This window comes from Puntigrus tetrazona, chromosome 8 (genome assembly GCF_018831695.1).
Source record: "Puntigrus tetrazona isolate hp1 chromosome 8, ASM1883169v1, whole genome shotgun sequence".
NCBI classification, from domain to species: domain Eukaryota; kingdom Metazoa; phylum Chordata; class Actinopteri; order Cypriniformes; family Cyprinidae; genus Puntigrus; species Puntigrus tetrazona.
In genome coordinates this window covers 24209022-24232419 of record NC_056706.1, presented here as the reverse complement: position 1 = coordinate 24232419, position 23398 = coordinate 24209022, and the positions used below count along the sequence as shown (strand labels likewise).

The 23398-nt window shown below is 39.3% G+C and overlaps 1 pseudogene; it reads left to right on the top strand.

Annotated features, from left to right (window-relative positions):
- Positions 1–23398, top strand: part of LOC122350045 — a 46260-nt pseudogene that overhangs the window by 18827 nt on the left and 4035 nt on the right.

Sequence of the window (23398 nt, the reverse complement as noted above, 5' to 3'; positions counted from 1 at the left end):
CACAGGATCAGCTCCGGTGTCTTGCCACCTCTCTGATCCCAACCCGAACAGCAAAACACTCAATTCAGCGATCGCCTATACCCCCTGGCCTCATGTAAACCAAAAAAAAATTATCTGTTGTGCCCAATAAACAAGTGAAAACAGTGAAATCTCACCCTTTTTCTTATGTAAGCACTGCGTTTGGATTGGCCGGGTGGAATAGGTGGAAGAAGAGAGAGAGGAGCAGAGCATATGGCATATTAAATGTTTGCAGAAGGAAAGGAACGCAATATGAAATTGTGTCTCTGTGGTGGGCCATCTTGGGCCGTATCCACTCTTGATTACAGCAGGATCCAGCCATGCTTAGACGTGGGCTCCTGTGGTTCTGTCTCAAGCTGCAGACAGACGTCTGATCAAAACCAGCAGCATTTCTAAATGAACGAAATCTCTTTTGCCCTGGTGGTTTTGTTTATAGCATGTCTCTCTTCGTGAAGATGCTGCTTCAGACACTTGGCCGTTCATATGTCCGTTGTTAAACCCAAATGGTCTAGTTAGCTGGTTATCCCGACCTCTTAGAAGAAGCCTGTTGGTAGATGCTGTAACTGCACCATCTGGCGATCCAAAACACATATTTCTCTAATGACTGCCATTGAACATTTGTTGTGAATAAATGAATTTTTTATGCATTTATGTTCAAATTCTTTAGTATATGTAAATATGTAAAGAAAAAGTTCATTAAAAAGTGACCAACTGTCATTAAAGGTGTAGTATGTAAGATTGACAGCTAGCAGCATTCCGTCCCGGGACACACATAAAAGAGTGGAGTAGAATTACTGGCTGTAGCATTCTTTTTCAGAGAAACTGCTATGTTAACATAACATGTTTACTAAAAATCCACAAATATATTATTTTATTAAAAAACGTACATATAGCACCTTTAGGTCAACTTGTGTTTTGTCATTTATTATTTAGATTTCTTTTTAGCTTTGATTCCTCTTTTTGTTTGTTAATTTTTTCATATATATATATAGTTAACAGTAACAAAACTGACTTAATACATCTTTCGTAGTCCATTGCAGACTCTGTATATGTCATTGAATAACAACTTCACTTTCAGTCTTTTCCTCACACAAACCTATCATATGATTGGAAAGGGCATGGAATATGATGGACAACCTGTTATGTTCAATGAAGTAAATGATGATTTCTAAATAACTTAAAAGCATGTTTTGTCAGGTGTTCACTAACGAATAAATAGCCTCAATGAATAAACGCAGCTGAATGCGTTTGTGAGAGAGAAACATGTTTATATGTACTTGAGGTGGTTGTAAATGGTTGGGCTCCAGTAATTGGATTGCTTTCTCGTGGCTCTTTTAGATAAGATGTCATCTGCATCTGATTATTGTCTCTGGGTCGCTGTAACTCGTAAACATCACTCACTCTTCCCATATTTAGACTCACACTGTTTTCCAGTCATTTGGTTTAACTATTATCATCATAATCCAGCAGATCAGAGTCATCCGAGTGTTTTTGTGCCAGTAATGCACTGTAATGTATTCTGGATCATTCGGTGCTGTGTGTCCCGCCGAGGTCAGTGGCACTCCGCTACCTAAGGGCTGGATTACCGCCAGAGTCTCCAGGGCTAAATGTTAAGAGGAAATGAGAGACGAGACGACTCTGTCACCTAAAGAGGAGTGACTTATAGGGCTGGTGTGATCTGAGACATGTTTTCTCACCACCGATGTGTTCTGGAAGCAGGCAATCTGTGTATAAACACTCCTGATGCCTTGTGTATCTCTTATATGGGCTTGCTGATTAATGCCTGGTTTATTTGCTCTAGGAATATTGGCTCCTATGACATTTACAAGGATTTTAGGGGTCTCTGTGTTTGTGTGTCTGTGTCTGTATGATTCATCGTTTGTGTGTTTATCGACAGGCTGCTATAATTGCATGGGGGCGTTTGTGGATTAAGTCTGAGATGTTGTGTCGGGCTATAATTGAGGAATCATAATGTCAGTGTGTGCATATATCAGTCTTCTGTAAGCAGGGACCAATCAGCATATTTTAAGCTTGCATCTGATTGGCTCTCTGATGGATTTATGTCGCAGGTTTACATGAAAGAGCATTCAAAAGAGAAAGCCTGGTAAAAATTTAAAAATAAAAATAAAAAAGTAACTTATTTTTTAAATAAAAAGCTAAATCTATGATATCTTTATACTTTAAAATTGGAGTTAAACTTGCAGAAGCTTTTAGGTTTTAAAATCATAAGAAATATTTATTCAGTCATTTTTTCTTCCAAGTTTTTGGACGATTAATGTGTACAAAAGTCTGCAGGATGTGATTGCACATCTCTGTTCACAATACTGTTCTTGATTTGAAGAGTATAGGGTTGTGAAGTCTAAATATCTAAATGTGGGTCCTATAAACACTCCTTAGGAATGTGTTATTAAACCTGCGATTATGTTCCTGTGATTTTGACTTTCCACTTTTAGACTTTTCAGATCCTACCTCTGAGAGAAAGTGTATCTCTGGCAGATAAAGACGCACGCTTCTACCCAGAGTCTTGCATTTGAATCTGCTTTTTCTGTTGATCTAAACTCTCTTGAAAAGATCATAAAGTAGTAGTGACAGAAACAATTACCTATTTGTTCGTTTTCAGGCTTCCATACATCGCACACTAAATTAACTCAGCACTTCTTTAATTGTTAAACACCGTGGTACTATTTGAGAGTTCATGCTTTGGCACGTATCCTGTCCTCCAGTGGATTTTTCCTTCTCCTGGGTTTTAAATATAGACTCTCCTTTTATATCTTTCAGATCTGTATTTCCTCTGGAACTAATTTCTACCCATCCATCTCTCTCTCGCTTTGAGCTTTGCTTGGGTTTTTGTGTTAAAGTAGTTATTTGCAGGACATATTTAGCTGCTTTACTGATCGATCTGCCATAATAGCAGCCTGGAGACATCCTGCAAGAGTACTGGCTATGTGCTGCTCTGATGTCCTTTTTGCTAAAATGCAATTTCCGATGAGATAATTTATAGTTCAGCTTCATCTTATACATGAGGGCTTATTTGAGCTTCGTGACCGTGGTACTTGAATAAGAGACTTTTTTGGTTATCCAAAATGTCAAATTGCATGCGAGTTGGACATTGGGTTTGCTTTAGATGGAAGAATCTAATGATGGAATCTAAAAATGTGGTCAGAAGATCATGTATTAATTGCAACAGGCCTATCTCTGGTGTGCCTTCTGCCCTTCATTCTCTTCATCTGGTACATTTTTTTTATTTCTGTTGCCAATTATCAGACTGAGTCACTGTCGCCGTTAGTCTTCAGCACAGTGCAAGTAAGTGCTTGCTTGAAACGGCTGCGTAGGGGGAAGGTGAAAAAGTCTTCTATTTTTCAGCATGGAATTAAAAAAAATATCATTTGATTTGGGGCTAATATGGCTAAAAAAAAGAGCAGGCGCAAACATGTCAGAAGTTTTCAATTATAATTGCCTGGATTATTGGACTATTGTGTGTGTGCTTTTTAGTATGTATCTAGTGTGTGCTCTGGCATCCATGTTAATTTGTACTTGTCAGTGTAGATAAACTGAACGGATCTTGATAGATTCCACGTATGTTCACACACATTACTCAAGGTGACCTTGGAGTGCAGCAATAATATAATCGTGTGTTGCGCAGTGGCAGGTAATTCTTCTGGTGCGTGGTTGTTAAAACACACCAGTGACCTTGCCCTGCTTTAAACATTCAGAGCGTTGCAGTGGACACAGAGCACTACTGGGACTGCAGAGAGAGAGAGAGAGAGAGAGTATGTGTGTGTGTTTCTTTCATTCTAAATTATAATATAATTTACAATATTTTAAGGAGAAAAATCTAAATCTGTTGCTCAAGTCCAAATAGTCTTGTTGATTAATATATTAATAGAGAGCCAGTACCAGAAAAAAGAATCATAATAAATTAGGCCTTCACATATTTATGCTGGTTCTAGCTCGATTAATGTTTAGTTTCACCTACTTTGACACCTGCGAACATCATCAAATTATATAAATTAAAAATTATAACATTGTTTATTATGAAATGGTCTATTAATGCTAATGAATAATAAATTCAGATTCAAAATAATTTGTCGCAAACCGGGTGTATCATAGTCATATACAGATGGCAGATATAAATAATAAGGCTTTCAATCGATTAAAATATTTAATCTACCAAGACTTAACTCGTGATTAATCACAATTTAATCACAAATTATTATCTTTTCTAAATACTCTTTTCAAGTATTTAATACTCTAACTGACATGGGCATGGACAGATATCTGTTTATTATTAGTGAAACCATAGCTAACATAGAGCATGAAGACTGGACATGTTTCAAATGTCATAGATGTCTTTCAGAGAACTTGTTCATGTCTATTACACATAAAAAAAGAACTTAGAAATACCAGGTTCCCATTACTTCACTTTATTTGCACTTAGACAAGCCTGTTTACGTTTTCATACTACAGGGCAGCTTACTTCTTCTTACCATTCAAAATGTACATTTATTATTTATTGTTACATTTGTTTCCCTCTCTGTGCCCTCATATACTATTTTGATGCAGCTAAATCCCTAATAAAACAGTTTTTGATTTGCTATTTTTTTCATTGATATTGTTTCTGTCGTCAAACAGCAAAATATAGTCATGATAGTCATGACCCATTAGGACTACGTAACAAGCTCTACCTTTTAAAATGTTAATCTGCAGAAAATTCTCAATCTCAAATAGCTCACACATAAGATAAAGACAATAGCAGTGCTAGGATTTGGTTGTACTTCAAAATTAGAGAAGCAACATAATATCATTTTTTAAAGCAGCACTATGTAACTTTTGGTGCAGAACTGCCCACAGCAGTTAATTAACAGAAGCTCCTTCTACTTCTCTAAGTTTATCTCAATGGCATATACTCAATGTATTAAGTATCGCATAAGTGTATGGTAGTGATTTGGGATAAGACAAAAACACTGTTTGATAGATGATTTCACTGACTTGCTCATTATATATATTTTGCTAAATATCGCTAAATATCGAAAAGTCACTAAGTTGACAACACTGACAGCATCTTCATCCATTTCTCCAACCACTTGCTAGGCGTTTGAGGTGGAGAATTGAGAATTTTGAAAATGCTGCAACTCCGGGATTGTGTTTCAGTGTAAACCGAGCAAAACAGAGACGAAAATGCTACTGTGAAAACAGGAATTGTTTTAATTCTAAAACACCATTTTAAAACGAAAATGCGCTATTGTAAATGGGGCCTAATTAAAATAACACCAAATTTAGTCATAATTTGCGTGAAAATTATATGCAAAACATATTTACACTATTAACATTACAATAGTATTGTATAGAATTATTATTTTATTCTTTATTTAGATTATTTTAGTTTAAAAAAAGAATGATTCACATACTTACAACGTCTCAAAATTGACTGTTACAGTGTGTTACTGAAATTCTTAGCGTAGCAAAAATGAAACCAGGTTTCCTAAAGCTAGTCTAATATGACCTTTATGTTACAAAAAGAAGAAAAGAAAAGTCTGAAATTTGTTCAGTTTTACTAAAAATCAACCCTGGGGCCTTAAAAGTTGCTGTAATTGAAGAAACATATTTCATTATTAAACTCAGGATAGCCTTTGCAAGAGCTGTGCGTGTGTGTGTATGTTAAAGCAAGGACAGAAGGTGTGTTCAGCGGTCTATACCAGTCAAGACAGCAGTGTACTGCAGACTACTGTATCCTCCCTCTCTCCCCCTCCTCCCTCCCGCTCTGTCCTACTCTACCCTGCATTAAGCTTTGCACGAGGAGAAGAATGCCAATATGCTGCGCTATCGGAGTGTGCGTGCATAACGTTCTGAAGGTTAGGCGGGATAGCGAGGATGTGAAATCAAGGCCGGTAAGGTCTATAATTGCGCTGGCTCTAGAGAGAAGTGTTTGCTCCTTTGCAGCATGACAGCAAGCGCGTGTGCATGCGCACGCGTGTGTGATGCCGGATGAGAAGACTCAGCAGTGTGGCCGCTTCCCCCTGCACTCAGCCAGCTGATATAGTAGCCCGGCATACTTCCTGTGAAGCGGTTGGTTGCGTAAGTGTATGCGAGCGCGTGAGGAGCGGAGAGGAGGGAAAGAGGAGCGGGTGGAATGAAGAGTGGAGCATGCTGGGGGCCAGGAACTGTGCGCTCCTTCTGCAGCTCGGGCTGCCTGAGCCGCTTCAGCCAGGGCCAGTGCGCTCCCGCCGGAGGAAGAGGAGGAAGAGATGACACTTCCTCATCTTTATCGCACGCTCCTGCTCCTCTCGCTCTCGTACGGGCCCCGACTCGCTCCTCTTCGTTCTGTCATCTCCTGAACCTCACCTGCCTCAGAGGTAGGATATGACTGATGCTAAAACTCTGGCTGTGTTCTGCTTTGATCAATGTCTGTGATTTGTGATCTCCTGGGCTTCTTGCAAGGAAGTGTAAGGTCAGCAGATCCTCTCCCAGCCTCATTTTGGTGTCCAGAGGTTGATTGACGTGTCCAAGCACACTGTAACGCCCATAGCTGTGGAGCTGGACTCTCTCTGAATCGCTCAATTGTAGTTGTGCGTTAAATGCTGCTGTCAGTATTGTGACTTGTGAATAAGCTCTTCTTCGGTACAGGACAGGTATTCTGTCATGGCGTCAAATTGTAGGCCAACCCAGCTAGTTGTCTTTGGGAGTTTGTAAAAGATAGATGTACAAAAAAATACGGTTTGTGGTTAACATTGCTAGAATTACACGTTATGTTGTACCAAAAAAGACTGCTGTCATATATCAGGCATGAATTTTGAAACTTTAGATACATAAGTTGATACAAAATACCAAACTACAGTATTAAAACATTTAAAACATTTTGTTTCTTTTTTCATTGTAATTATATTATGAAATGTCATTTGCAGAATACATCGACAAACAGAAAGTTTAAAAAGTAATTCATTATAAATGTAGCATTATAAATGGTTTTACTGTAAATTATGATTATTTGAATGAACCCTTGCTAGGTAGAAGCCTTTTAAACAGTAGTACGGTCTACAACTACCCAAGCGTGGGAAAGTTTGTGCTTCTTCATTGTATGTAATGATGTTACATGCTTCATTCAGCAGTTTATTGCGAATATAATAAAGAACCAATAACTGCAATTGTTTCATTTTTGTCTGGCCTTCTCAGATATCCATTGTCCCTGTGTTTTTTACCAATGTGAGTCTGATCTGGGTTTTTTTTGTTTTTATTGTTGCATTCCATAAATGGTATACTGCAGAGGTTGTACTTAGTATGTGATAGATTATAGATTGGTATGATGTGGTCTTATGTTACAGGGCATGGAGTGTCACGACCCTTTAGTTGCAGGAGAGAGATCAATGAAAGAATTCCTGAGCTCCTCATACAGCAGCGGTGTGACCTTCAACAGAATGTGATATGAGATGTAGATGAAACTATGGGGTAATAACAATGTTAAGTGGTCTCATATGCTGTAGGTCAATCTGGTTATTGAGGAAACAGGAAAATCTACTTACAAATAACTTTAAAGTATGAGAAAATGTTTTCAAATGGAAAATTTTGACACTTCAGCTTTAAAGGGATGGTTCTGGTGTTTTCAGAAATTAAAGTAAGTATTGTTTGGTTACCAATGTTCTTCAAAGTTTCTTCTTTTGTCATCATATAGAATGATGACAGAATTGTTATAACCTTTATCGATCCTTCACTTTAAATGGACAATTCAGCAGATTTTTCATGGAGGGATTTTGTCACTTTTGACACAATTTTTGACAAAAAGGGAGTATCTGGGCCATTTTTCCTGATTTTAGTGGTCAAAATTTTAGTGGTAGCTTTTTAAAATAGTATTTTACCTTTCTCTCTCTCTGGTCATTTATTGCAGCAAGCAGAATGAACGAGCTGAGGAGCTGCTTTCTCTTAACACCACAAAAACAGTTAACCTATCCTATCAAAATAAACATGTAACATATAAAAAAGGTGCACCGATGCAAGTTTCCCGCCAGTCCTGTGTAAACTATGGCACGCAAAGTTTATTTATTTGTTTATTTATTTCAATATTGTGAAATGGCCTAGTGTGAGAAAACAACTGAGTCTCAGTCTAGTCTTCTCAATCTTGGCAATGTCATGTAATAATGGACTATTTCACATACAGAGATGAAGGAGAAGATGATGACATTGCTAAAGAGGAGGAGTCTGATGACAGGCTGTTATATGCACAGGTGCTTTGCGCTCTCTTGAGGTACACTATTTGTGGTATATAAACAAACATGGGTTCAAAAGTTCAGAGACTATGCAGAAAACTGTCCTTTTTAGGGCAACGTTATAGTCTGTGTAATGATGCAGTATAGCGCTCTCGTGAAAGTAAAACTTGTGAAAGTGAAACCCGTCCCAATTTAAACCCATTTTTTTCAAAATTCCCTTCATGAAAATCCTAGCTATTAGCCAACTTCAGATCACCATAACTTTGTTACGGTCAAGCTATGGACAAAAGAAAAAGTTTACTCATGATATCACAATCTAAAAATCCACTTAAGACATTATTGCATAATTAAGTTTTTTATCTGTGAGTGTAAATACAGCTCTGAGAATGTGTGATTTGTTTCTCATTGACAGTTATCAGAGCGATGATCTTTGCTCTGATTTTGAACTGAAAATGAAGCACTTGTCTCCTCTATGTCCTCCACACAAAAATCAATAATCCAGTTATACAGCAGTCTGTTTATTTAGTCAATAACCTTCATATGTTTTAGAAAACACCACATGTCAGCTTTTAAGCTATGAATACATTCTCATTTTTCTCTCTGTTGTAAGTTGAATGTGAGATCAGTATGTTGAGACAGTTTTACAGTATGACAAATCAGTTATGCAAGTTTGTGTTTAGATTGGATTAAAAAATGCATCGATACTCTAATCAAAACATCTTGTGCACTTACTCTTGAAAAAATTTAAGTATTTTCAAAAGTTGCTTTTAAAAAGAGTCATTTCAGCTACACTGTAACAAAAATATCTTACCATATTTTTAGCTATTTTCTAGTTAATGTGCAGGACTTCTTTGGTTGTTTATGAATTTACATGCAAGCTGGGATGATACTCATTTCAGCATGTGATTCATGAGTTTAGTGGAAGTTTAACCGAACCAAAACCAAATCATTTTACTCCGCAAATTATTTCAGAACATCAAAATTCTGTTAGAAGCATGATGTAATGTCATTGTTGTTGTGTCATTAAACCCTGCAAGTTCATTGCAACTCTAATTATAGCTGTGTTAGTGACCATTAACACCTTAATACTCAGTTTAGACATCTTATAGTGAAAAGTAGTAATTTACAATGAGAATGCCTGTGATTTAGTTAACTGTTGACTTGTCATTTATGCGACAACAAGTACTGTTGATCTCCAGCAGTGGTGCCAGTCCTTATATAAAGTGTCACATCAATCACCACACTTTGAAATCAAGTTACCTTTCATTCATTCATATCATTCAAGGATTTTCTTACCTAACCTGAAAGCTTGGTGTGAAACCCTGTTTTTTTTTTTTTATTTCAGGCGCACATAAGATTTGCTGCTAGCTCTTGATTTGTGTCCTAACAGGACCTAATTTGTAAATTCTGTGTGGTGACTGAAAGTAGAAATGACAGTGATTATTCAGAGCCCTTAATCAGGTTTACCGATTTGTCGATCAAGATATGGCTGAGACTGTCTAGTGTCAGTTTCTTATTATCCTTAATGGATCTGATACCACTTGAGAGATGTTGAGTCTTGCTAGCAGAACAGCAGCGAGAAAAAAAAAAACATGCCAGCACCTGTTTTTCTCAGTACATTTAAACGTGCATTTATGCGTTTAGCAGATTCTTTTATCCAAAACAATAAAATTATGTAGATTACGTAGCACTGCAATGAGCAGAATGCCATGTTCCGTCTGTTCCAACCCAGAGCCTATCAAACAAACGCATTAAAACTACAGTATGCCTCACTGAGAGATACCTAGAGGAGGAAAGATTGGCTTGTCACCACTGATTCTGACAAACTCTCCAGATGCATGATTGAGAGTATTCTTAACAACTGCATCACTTGCCTGCTACAGAAACTCTTCTGTATTTTAATGCCACGGAACTGCAGAAGGTGATAAGGATGACGTAATCCATCACAGCACACAGCATCTATGACATATATTTAGATAGATGACTTAAGATGACCGGGTCGTTCTTAAAAGACCGTAGGCATCCCAGTCATTATCTTTACAATCTGAGAAACAGATGTGCATGTTAGGATGTTGTTTTCATTCTGTTCAACAGTATTATGAACATTATAGGTTATTTTTAAGCAACGTCTTATTGGCTTATAGTGTTATACATTTATTATTCATATATCTATTTTGAAACTTAGCACCTATTGTATGCCATTATACTGCCTTAGTCGTTGTCTGTTACCTTCTAATAACTGCTCATTTCAAGCAGACTGGCATTATCTCTAGATTTCTGAGTTAATGAAGATGCTGTGGAGGTGATATGCATTAGTTTTATATGTTTGATAGACTCTAGCTAGAGACGATTAAACAGTGCCATCTGCTCATTGCAGTGCTACATAATCTATATCTGCATCATCATGTTTCATCTGCAGCCTGTCCACCTGATCTGGCTGCTCAGGTGTTGATGTCTTCTGCCTTGTGCAGCTTGTATCCTCAAGTAGATGAAAGCTGGTGAGATTGCATCCATAGATCATATATAAATAACTGTAAATAATCATACAAGTTGATACACACTTGATGTGCTTTCTAAAGAGATTTGGCAGTTAGGAAATTCTGCTTTGACATGCACTTTGTATGATTTTTTTTTATGCATTGGGCGAGAGTCTAGTGGCATTCAGTTTTTATAGTAAATTATAATCTATAATTTATAGAGGTATAGTCTTTCCCACATCACTTACTGTGTAATAATGACAAAATAAGCAGGGAAACAAACAAAAATGTATTTCAAGGCGAGCTTTGCTACCATAGGAGACTCTACTCATTTTAGCCATATTCTGTTTGCAACCTCACAGTGACAGAGCTGACATGGTTTATTTCACCTTCTTATAAATTCTATTTAATCTTTTGAGTAAAACTCAGAAAACTGTTTTAAATCCTACATGAATGTGAACTATTGCTGGCGGTGGCATTACTACAGTAAATCTGGATGTATGAAACCAGCTTATACATTTATTAATTCGTGAGTTATTCCTTTGTCAGATTTATGACCACATTATTGCAGACTGGTAGGTTGTGCTTCTTGACATATTCACTATACATCATACTTAGTTTAATGTTCCTATTTCAGGCTTACAGCTGAGCTCAGGAAAATGTATGGTCAAAGGTTGTAGAAAATATGATGTGCAAACATACATATGGGGTTCTGCTAAAGTCTGATTTGATGTAATAGTTATTCTATCATCCGATGTTAAGCTGATTTTAGATTGTAAACAGGTCAGACAGTGGCAGAAAAAATATGCATGTGTTTCCATTTAATATTTACTACTACTTTCCTGTATTGTTACTCTGTAAATAGATTTTTGTGTGTGCAATTTGATGACTGTGATATATATTTAGAAAACAGATCTCAACTGACTGGTGCCTTGCAGCAGGTTGTAAGCCTGTAAGTGTTATAAAACAGCAAGCCACCGTGTCCTTCTGTCAAACAGTTCCCATACTGAGAAGCTGCTGTGAAATTAGCTGTAATCTCAGTACACAGCAGTTTACCCTATACCAGCTGCACATTACCCTCAGACAGCTGTCACGCAGCTCTTCTAAAGCTGAAAGGTGACAGAGTGAAAACTACTCTTAATGTAAAGCTGAAACACTAGTGTGCTAAATTAGTATCTAAAATAATATACAACAATGACATACAGTAATGGATATTTATTTACAGTACACATACACACACACACACACACACACACACACATATATATATATATGTGTATATATATTATTGATGAGCAGTCGACTGCCCCTCCTCTTTATTGTCACCATCACTCGTCCTTTATCTTCGCTTCTTCACCAGGCTCCCGGCGGAGTGGTGTGTTCGAGAGGAGGGGCGTGGTATCGGCCAGGTCTGGCGGCGTGTGTGAGGGCACACCTGAAGGATTTAGCCTTGTCACCGCTGGGCCGTTAAATGCCCTGGCGCCTCCTCCTCGAGAGGCCGGTCTCTTCCCCGTGGCATGCGCTGGTGTCCCTCGTGGGTCCAGAAGGGTGCGCGATGGACCTCACCGCCCGTCCGTGAACACAGAGCTCATCCCACTCTGCCGCCCGAGAACGGCGAGGCGACGCGGAGCGCGCCATGAAGAAGCCGCCGCCCGCGCCCGGACAGAAAAAAAGGGAGCGTGCGACACGCCGGACTCCGCCCACCTGGACCCTTCCCCCTGGAACACGGCATCAACCTTCACTTTCCCAGTGACACGGCGAGACACCAGATCCCCCTTTATTTGGACACTTTTCCCATGGACACTTTATTTGTATTTATTTTATTTCTGTTAATAATAAAAAGCCTCTCCGAGGCCTGACGCATACGCCCACTGTGTCTGTCGTTGGCTCCTCCCGTCACAGTGGTGGAGAATGCGGGCAAGGCGGGCTTCAGAGCGGCACAGTTGGGCGACATCTGATGGATCATCCCCTCTCGCTGGTACCCATGCCGGGACGGAGGAATAACGGAGACTCGCTCCCAGCCACCAGGAAGGGTAAGTGGCGCTGCGTTTACTGTCATTTACCCGGTGGCTGGTTGAGCATGTCGACTAATTCCCGGTTTCTCTGTCCCGGTGCGAGAGGGAGTTGCCCGAGATGGAATCCCTGCCCGCCCACTCCGACCGCTGGAGCCTGGTTGAGGAAGGTAGCACTCTGCGTGGCGCGACCGTACTGGCGGGGTTGACGCGGCAGGGAGGGGAATGGCAGTCGGCTGCCCTCCCCTTTATTGTCACCATCACCCCCGTCCTTTATTCGCCGCCCTTCACCAGGCTCCCGACGGGAGTGGTGTGTTCGAGAGGAGGCGTGGTATCGGCCAGGTCTGGCGGCGTGTGTGAGCACACCTGAAGCGGGATTTAGCCTTGTCACCGCCGCCGTTAAATGCCCTGCGCGCCTCTCCTCGGAGACGGTCTCTTCCCCGTGCATGCACGCTGGTGTCTCGTGGGTCCAGGAAGGGTGCGCGATGGACCTCACCCCGCCGTCCGTGAACACAGAGCTCATCCCACTCTGCCGCCCGAGAACGCGGCAGCGGAGCGCTGAAGAGCACGCCGCCCCTCGCGCCCCGGACCAGAAAAAGGGAGCGTGTCGACCGCGCGGACTCCCGCCCCTTACCTGGACCCTTCCCCTGGAAACACGGCATCAACCTTCACTTTCCCAGCGTGCACGACGGTGACACCCAGATCCCCTTTATTTGGACACTTCTTTTGACATGGACACTTTATTATTTTGTATTATTATTTATTTTGTTAATAAAGAAAAGCCTCTCCGAGGCCTGGCGATACGCCCACTGTGTCTGTCGCTGGCTCCTCCCGTCTACAGTGGTGGAGAATGCGGAGGCAGGCGGAGCTTAAGGCGGCACAGTTGGGCGACATCTGATGACGTCATCCCCTCTCGCTGGTACCCATGCGGGACGGAGGAACAACGGAGACTTCGCTCCCAGCCACCAGGAAGGGTAAGTGGCGCTTGCGTTTACTGTCATTTACCCGGTGGCTGGTTGAGCATGTCGACTAATTCCCGGTTTCTCTGTCCCGCATCACGAGAGGGAGTTGCCGAGAGAGAGGAATCCCTGCCCCCACTCCGACTCGCTGGAGCCTGGTTGAGGAAGGTAGCACTCCTGCGTGGCGGCGACCGCCTGACGGGGTTGGCGGCAGGAGGGAATGTGGCGAGTCGGCTGCCCCTCCTCTTTATTGTCACCATCACTCCCGTCCTTTGTTCGCCCGCCCTTCACCCAGGCTCCGACGAGTGGGTGTGTTCGAGAGGAGGGGCGTGGTATCGGCCAGGTCTGGCGCGTGTGACGAGCACACACCTGAAGGATTTAGCCTTGTCACCGCCGCCGTTAAATGCCCTGCGCGCTCTCCTCGGAGGCCGGTCTCTTCCCCGTGCATCGCTGCGCTGGTGTCCTCGTGGGTCCAGGAAGGGTGCGCGATGGACCTCACCCGCCCGTCCGTGAACACAGAGCTCATCCCACTCTGCCGCCCGAACGCGACGGCAGCGGAGGCGCGTCATGGAAGAACGCCGCCCCTCGCGCCCGGACCAGAAAAAGGGGCGTGTCGACCGCCGGACTCCGCCCTTACCTGGACCCTTCCCCTGGAACACGGCATCAACCTTCACTTTCCCAGCGGCGGCGGCGAGGACACCAGATCCCCTTTTATTTGGACACTTTTCCCATGGACACTTTATTATTTTGTATTATTATTATTATTTTGTCAATAAAGCCTCTCCAGGGCCTGACTTACGCCCACTGTGTCTGTCGCTGGCTCCTCAATCTATATATATATATATATATATATATATATATATATATATATATATATATATATATATATATATATATATATATATATATATATATATATACATGATCCAGATATTACACTCACACAATCGAATTTGCATACTGTGTGCAAGTGAAAACCTATACACTGCGTGCAAATCACTTAGTATGGTGCAATATGCATATTCTTCTGTCAGCATTCACCCAGCTGACAAATATGTGATGTATGTGAAAGAGTCAGCCAGTGTGGCGTGTCTGTATGTTAGTGGCTAATGGAACTAGAGAAAGAAGAAGCTCTAGAAATGGACTATTCGATTGAGCGTTTTCCCCATGTCTTCGTTTAGACCCTCAATTCTGTTGCTGTTTAGATTAAAATAGTCAATAACTGTCTCAAGCAAGCCAGTGGCTGATCTGGCATCAGCAGAACAACAATGAACCAAGAAGTAGAAGAGACCTTTTTAATGCAAAATAATTGTCTGTAGTATTAAGTCATAGAAGATATTCATTTTAGATAGCGTGTAACTAAACTTTCTACAAGAAGTGCCCTAAAGGGACTCTTACTCTTCCTCCTCCTCAATGTTTTCTGTCTGCCTATGTTTGTTGTCGAGTCATGAGAAGGTTAATGTGTTCAGTCTCTGAACAGTTTGCTGGTGGCTGCTCTGCTCTGTGCTGAGGAGGAACAAAGCAGTCAAATCAATCTCACCCCTTACCCTGCTCTGCCGCTCTGGAATGAGGATGCCATGTCCTCTTTTCTCTCACGCTCTATGCCACACATCTTTTTCCCAGTTTTCTTTTTGTTCGAGCGACAGATGAGCGACACCGTTCTTTCTTTGAGAAATTGTCTTCTAGGTACATTGTGATGTAATAAGCGTGTCTGTGTGTCTGTGTGTCATTGAATCACGTGGCATGATCCTGTTTTCTCCATTTGCTAAAAATGTATGCCTCTTTGTGTCATTGGAAAGGGAGCCATTGTGTGTGTGAGGGTGTCCACACATGCCAATGAGGCTTTTAAGAGTGCAGCTGTGGAGACAGTGCATGAGGAACACAATTCGGCATTCAAATTATTTATCAAATTATTGTAGCCTAGTGATGCTAGTGACCAGTAAAGTAAAGGTACTTTATTTAGTTTTTTGTGCTCTTTAAACTGGCAAGCTATTGAAATGAATGCAGCATCAGATAAAGTGTACACTCCTCAAAGGAATAACTTGGAATAAAGATATGGAGGTGTTTCATGCTAACCATGTCTATTTCAGACCTCAATACATTTTAATTTTGGAGGAAAACTTGCATGCCAAATAAATATTGTGTGCATTCTCCAGTAGTGAGGATGGCATCATTTTTATGAGCCATCAGTGTTAGTATTTTTTTTTTGCATTGGTTTCACACGTTTTTAGGATTTATCAGTTGGCTTTATCGATTATTGTGGAAATTGAAGCATGAGTACAATCAGCAGACAAAACAGTCTGATGTTAGGCAATAAACAACTACATCACTTCAGTGTCACCAACCTTTATGTAGTAGAAAACTGAGCTTATGCTAACACAGACTCCTTTTTTTTTAGACATTTAAAAAAAACATTGATTGTGGACAATGGAACCAGAGGTTCCCAAATGCTGACTAACAATTGACAAAAACGTTTTTGGTCAAAATACTAATTTCTTTTGGTGTAAAGCGTGGAAGTGATAGACCTATTTTGTTTGTGCTTCTTTAGTCCAGAATCTACATATCACACAGATGAGTCTTGCCAGTGTGTTCTCAGTGATGGCTTAATTAGGAAGCCCATTTTTATCTGAGACTTCTAGGTTTCTTAACAGGTAACATTTGTGTGTAGTCACTGTATTAAAGCTACCCACTCATCTGTGCATATTGTGCTCTGTTTGCATAAAGTAGTAATATTAACTGAATTGCCTGCTGTTAGGGTCTGTAAAATCAGCACTAATTTAAATGAGGGGAGATTAGGAGAGCTGTGGTCTAAAACAGCTGGAAAAACACATTGCCCGAGGACATAAGACTGTGTTTTAAAGCATCATGTACTCCACCAACTTGTGTTCTGTGTCTCTCTGTATAGATGACTCCTGCGGACGAGAGCCCACCTCTCAGTCAGACCACAGCGAGATCCAGGGCACTCTCAAGACTCTGCCAGTAAGTTGGATGACTTGAGCACATGCACACTTGACGATAGCAAGCTGCATGGAGCAGGCTTGCAGCGGTCTCTGGGTGAACTTCGAGAGACCTTACATTGTGCCTCTGGAGGAGGAGAGAAAATCAAAGCTGTCAACGAGAGAGCCACTCTCTTGCCATCCACCTCCAATGCTATGATCAGTATAGAAATTAGAACAGATTTTCTGCTGTTTTACAGTATTTGAGTTGGATCAGGTTTCAATTATAATTAAAAAATAATGTTTTTTGATCTAAGCCTTGAGTACGTATCTTACTTAAAAAACAACAACAAAAAAAAACGATAGAATGGTTGAACAGTAGATATATGCGTATTGAAATGCATTGTAATAACGAAGTGTAACAAGTGATAGATCACTTTGATTTTAAAAACATTTCATTCTCTTGAGCTGGAGGGTTTGTCCCTTTTATGAAATAATGAGTCTCAGCACTGTATGAATTCTTGTTCAAATTAACATCTGGTTGTATTTATTGTCTTTAATCATCTTAATAGTGTTTTCTTCTGTTCTACTACTACTACAGTCAATATGAATGAGCAATGTTTAGAAATAAGTATGGCTGAAAAGATTGTTCAGTGTCGCTCTAGAGGCAAATGTTGTTGCAGATATCTGGATCAAAGATGATTTTTCTTTTTTTTTGTCTGTAATCAGTGGTGAGTACATCCTCCACTGACACATGATCAATAGAGGTCTAGGAATAGCTCTCGGTTTTGCGGATGTCCTCTGTGTCTTTGATCAAATTAAATCGCATTCTAGATAGGTATCACTACTCTGAAATCAAATGGAAGTCAATATTAGAGGTGATTTTGTCTTGTGTATTTCCATTTCAACTTTGACAGACTGAATTCATCTATCTTAGGTGAATGTAATTTCATGCTGTTTATTTGATTTATGTATGATTTCGCAGAAGGATTTTGAACAAATATACATTTTGTTAGTCTTTCACAGCCGAGTAACATTACAGGTAATTTATTCAGGCAAAACAGTGGACTACTTTGACAGAAAGTGAAATGAGGCAGCAAATTTTGAAACCCTTTTAAAAGTAGTCATTATTTTTAAATAAAATAATATTTATTAATAAACAGAGTAAGATTGCAAACGTCCATGCACATTTATTTGCTGTAAAATGTGTGATTATGTTTCATTTTAGGTGCAATATTGATAAGTTGCTTCACAAATGCATGGGATAAAAAGTGGTTGCACTGAAGAAAAGTTTAGGAAACAACTGATATAGAGCAAACTATCTCAGCCACATACACACTAATTATCTTCGTGTTTAGATTTATGTTCACTATAAGAATCCCAAGAGTTCACCAGTGTGTTATAGCCTAATAACCTTTTCCCATCTGTTTCCTCACTTACTTGAGATTAGCTTTGAATCATTAGCCTGCAGACAGCAGTCAGGTCCTTTGAGTGATGTAATGCTCACTAGATCTACATGCCATAACACTTTCATTAAAGGTTAGTTGTGTGGACTCTCTATGATCTTCTTTCTTTTGTCTCTAAAATGAGTTAATAGCTAGCTGAACAGAAACACACATGCATAATGAAAAGTGCTGAACAGCACTGTGAGAGTCTAACTCCATTAAAACACTTAGACAGACTCAGCCGCCAGCACTTTTAATGAGACAAAAGAGGTGGGAAACCATTCTGATGTTTGTGTGGTCTGATGGACAAACAGATGATATGTTAATAATATGCTTCATATTTGAAACAAGGAGATAGAAAGAGATGTTATGTGAATGCGATGTCAGTGCTCTGAAGTGATTGAAGTGAATACTGGGAAAATAGAACACTTTCTACTGCTTGTTATTAAATTTGTGACATTTTAAATCAAACATTTCTAATACAAAACAATTCACTCTGTATTCCTTAAACTAAAGAAAGCATCTGTTTAAATCCAAGGTGTATAATAGCTGGAAAAGTAATTCAGGAAAGTAAAGACACTTAAATCTACATTTTAAATTTTGAATCTATTTGCATTATTAAAAAAAATAACAAACCTAATTTGTTTTTGCAGTGATACTTACTTAAGTGTTCAAAAGGTGAAAATCTCTCCTAGCTCCTAAATTTCACTAAATTCAGTGAATGAGCCTTTATACACTAAATGAATCACATAGTTTCTCCCTCCCCCCTCAGCTACTTTAAATGGCATTTCTGGGATATGTGGATGTACGACACACATCGTCTCTTTCTCTCTAAGCTCTTCCTGGAAGTCACGAGCAGTCTGGGGCCCAGGCCCTCACTCTGCAGCAAAAAAAGTGGAAGTTTGCATATGTTGAAGGTGAGGAGCTGTAGTTTCTGTGAGCGTGTGAGAGAAGCGTAGTCACATGCTAAGCGTGGCACAGAAGATCCTCTCTCACAGCAGAGCTCTGGACACTTGAGTGCTGACGGAGTCAGGTAAGGGCTGGTTTGTTGCTTTGTTTGTGGACTTTAAGGGCACAGAATGGAGAGACCTATACTGTTGCTTTTGAACTATGTTCTGTACAAGGTCTGAAATTAGCACCTGCAAAGTGGCAAATAAATTTAATTGAACCCATGACTTTGACATTGTACAGGATTTTTTTATTTTATCTTCCATTGGCGGATTTGGTAAGGTGGAGTTAGCTTCTGTTACTTTGTCATTGTGGTTTCTGATAAATCTAGCAGACTGGGGGTCAGTCAGATGAGTCGTAATCATTGTGCCTCCATATGAGACTAGCGAGATGGAACGCAAGGAAACATTGATCAAGAGAAGAAGAAAGAGAATACAGCGCCCAGAGTGCAGTGACAGTGTAAAAGGCGTGATTGGTTGTGGGACTGCGAGCTGCCTTAACAATTTTGGTGGCTGTACTGTAGTCTCAGTTATTAACGTGATTGATGAGGCTCTGATGAGAAAGATGCCTCACAGAAACTGGAGTTAGATTGGGTATGGTTATTTGTGGTAAAACCTATGTGTGGGCGTGGTTTATTATTCTTTAATAATGAGCGAAAGCGTGATATTTGTCATACATTACACTATATGTAGTAATGAGCGAATTTTGTGGATTTTCAGGTTTCAGTGCTATGGAATTAAAACCACGGTATCGTGATTTGAGATGAATAATGACACTGTATTGTCTAATGCAATTATAACTAAATGTATTCTTACCTAATTAAATAATTTTGCAGCATTGAAGGCTGTTTTCTTCTGTTCATTACAGAAAAGCTGCTTTAGAAAAGCGATCTTTATTGTATAAGACTCTACATAAATAAGTGTTACTTGACTATTAAAAGGAAAAATATCACCTGTTTCTCTTCAATAACAAATGAAATAGAGAGCAAATGGAGAATAAAAATAAAATTGATCATCTGAGCCAAATCTTATACTGTACAACGGCTGTGAACTCAAATATGTCTAATGAGGTTAGTAAGGAGCAAAAAACATTTTTTCCTATTGGTACAAGCATGTGACTGTTTTGTGTCCATGTTACTGACCAAGAGTAACCTCTTTTAGATGCTTGTATTACTCAATGCTGCTAATCTGAGACTCAACAAAAAAAGCATGACTCAGCTCACTTAGACCAGTCTGTATGTGTTATGTTTCTGAACGATGCACTGGCCATCGATTTACTCTTTCACTTCCAGCTTTGAGTTGAACCACTAGAACTACAACCCATGATCAGATCTTTTCAACATTTGTCGCTTTTACTTGTTCGAATATAATTTACATTAATTAACAATAAACTAAAAGTCTGCCAGAGAGAAAACCAGAAAAAGAGGAATACAGAAAGAGGATGGTATTTACCATCTCTTCCTGGACCAGAGCAGTAATGAGGAAACAGGGTGAATTCATTTGTGGTAGTACCTACAGTAGGAGGACAAGATAAGATCCTAGGGGGCGGGAGCCAGGATTATCGTGATGGAGATAAGCGAGGGAAAACTGAGAGAGAATGAGAAGCGTGGAGGCAGCATTTGCTGAATACATTTTGAATAAAATTTTTATTTACGAGAAAAACATGGTAATATATTTGCAACAGAAACAAATGGTATTTACATAACGTTTTAAAGGAATAGTTCACCCCAAAAATAATATTTACAGCATATTTTACTCACCACTGAAACCATCCTAGGTGTATATGACTTTCAAGTAGCTTGGGCTTGGGCTGAGTAAGTTTTAATTTTTAGTTAAGTTATTCCTTTTATTCGCTAAACTCCATATACAGTATATTACTGTAAAATATTTTAAAATTACTAATACACTGTATCTAGGTGTAAATCTCACACATCATGAATCACATAATCTTGTAAAAGATTTTATACAGTAAATGTGACTCCAGACCACAGAACCAGTTATAAGGATACATTTTTCAAAATTGACATTGGATAATATTTGGATATAGTTTTGATATGAGCGGTTTTGAGTATATTTACAGAAGGGAAATTTACAACATATCTTCATGGAGCATGATCTTTGATTAATGTCCTAATGATTTTTGACATAAAGAAAAATCTAAAAAATTTTGACCCATACAATGTATGTTTTGTTATTCCTATAAATACAGCCCTTTTATAGAGTTAAGACTGGTTTTATAGTTCAGGGTCACAAATAATATCAATAAACAAAATTATAAACATATATATTTAATAAGTTTTGGTATTTAAAAAAATCTGTTTCTGTTGTTTTTGAAAATGAATCATTAAAATATTTTAAATCCCTTAAAAACCAAAGCAGTTTTTTGAACTACTGATATAATCTGAATGTGTTAAAAAGTCTCATGAAGAGTATTCACAATTAGAAGCTCTGTAGTGAATGTGGTTTAGCATCATCAAGTTTTAATTTATCAAAGGAACTTGGTTTGTTCCTCTGAGCCAAACAGAATGATTGTTGATGTTTAACCTGTCACTATCAGTCAATAAAAAGCTCCTTTGACAAAACGCCAAAGTGAAAGTTTTATTCTAATTTTTTTTTCTCTTTAAACACAAAGTAGAGAAATGTTGTGTGCATAAAAACAAACCTAAACAGCAGATTTTCACAAGATGCACTTCTGAACTCAGAACATTAAAAACTTTGTCATAGCACAAACCAAAAGCAAGAACGAAACAGTATGGCATAAGTCATTTGAATTCTAGGCAACTCCACCGTAGAGTCAATTCTAACGAGAGACCCGTTCCAGTGAAGAGGGAGTACTGCTGAAGGCTTAGGTGTTATACCATGTAAATAATTATTTTATAGTTTGTGAAGATCATTTTACATATTCGTTTGCACTCTAATTTATGTATATTGCCATTGTGTGTACAGTTTGCCAAAAATCCTTTGCACTTGGGAATTCATAGTTGTTTTTCACTAATTGCTACACTGTTTATGATAAGATTAGAAAAAATATTTCTGTGAAAAAAATGTCACTTCTCATTCAGTAATCTTTCCTATTTATTCCTGAGATATATATTATCAGTAAATAAAAGTAAACCTTTGTGCATTTGGCACCTTTATCCAGTCATGACTTGGTACTTGAAGGTATATTAAATCATTTCATGCACATTTCTCCCAGGGGGTGAACCCATGCCTAACACCATGCTCTTCTGTTTCATCTGGCGACTGAGGTTGATCTTTTAGGGCAGGAAGCAGCATCCTGGTCGAATAGCATTTTTATTTTTTGTTCCTGAAGCTTCTGCGTATGTGTTGATGTGTTTGTGTCTTCCTGCGCAGGCGTGTGGATTTCTTGGACCTGGCAGAGAGCCACGCCGCAGATGTGGCGAGTACTTCAGCATGAGCGAGGAGCAGCGCATGCACACCGGAGAGAGACCATCGAGCAGCTAGCCGGCAGCACAACAGCCTGGGAAATGAGCCTGGAGAGGCCCCACGCACCCTGTCAACCGCCCGATACACCTACCACCGACCACGGGTGAGAGCGTGCCCGCGTGATCATTCATAAATGAACATCATGAAGTGAATGAGCTCAGTTATGAGACGTGGCACGATGGTAAACTCAACATGACAGTTGGTAATTGTATGATTTTTGACGCACTTATTTGTACACAGGAGTGAGTGAAAGGCCCAGGAAAGAGGAGCGTAGTGATGAAAAGATGAGGATACAGAGTACTTTGATGCCATGTGGAAGACTCACCCTGCTTTATAACAGTGACTGCCACGGACCCTCCTCTCACCACAGGTCAGCTTCATCTCCACTTAACCCAAATATGAAAGTCATATATTTTCAGCAACATCTGCGTGTAAATCATTTATGACAGAATGTTTATTTTTTTGAGGACAGGTAAAGAAACATGCAGAGCGTTCTATTAATAATGAATTCAAAACACATGTCTTTCAATTTAATTTCTACTACCTGCGCTGACAGAACAGTACGCCCAAATCATTCATTTCAATAGAGAAGTAGTGTAAGAGCTGCATGGGCTGTTTCGACCACTGAATATGCATAATTTTGAGTCTGATTTATGCTTTGATTGCATTTACATATTAGAACTCAACCGTGCGTGACTCACCTGATCAAATGATTTGTATTTCAATAAAAATTATGAGCATGAGGTGAAAATACTGAAAGTTTTTTGCACTAAAAGCATAAGTTTTTAAATAGTTTTATTCAAATAAGTGGTTATATGTCTGAAATAACCTATTTTTTTAATTAATTGAATTTATAGAATATTCATTATATAATTTTATTAAAAGCATTTTATATTGAATAGCCCTAAAACACTATGCTTTTAATTTAAAATGTATTGTGTGGATATATTCTATGCATT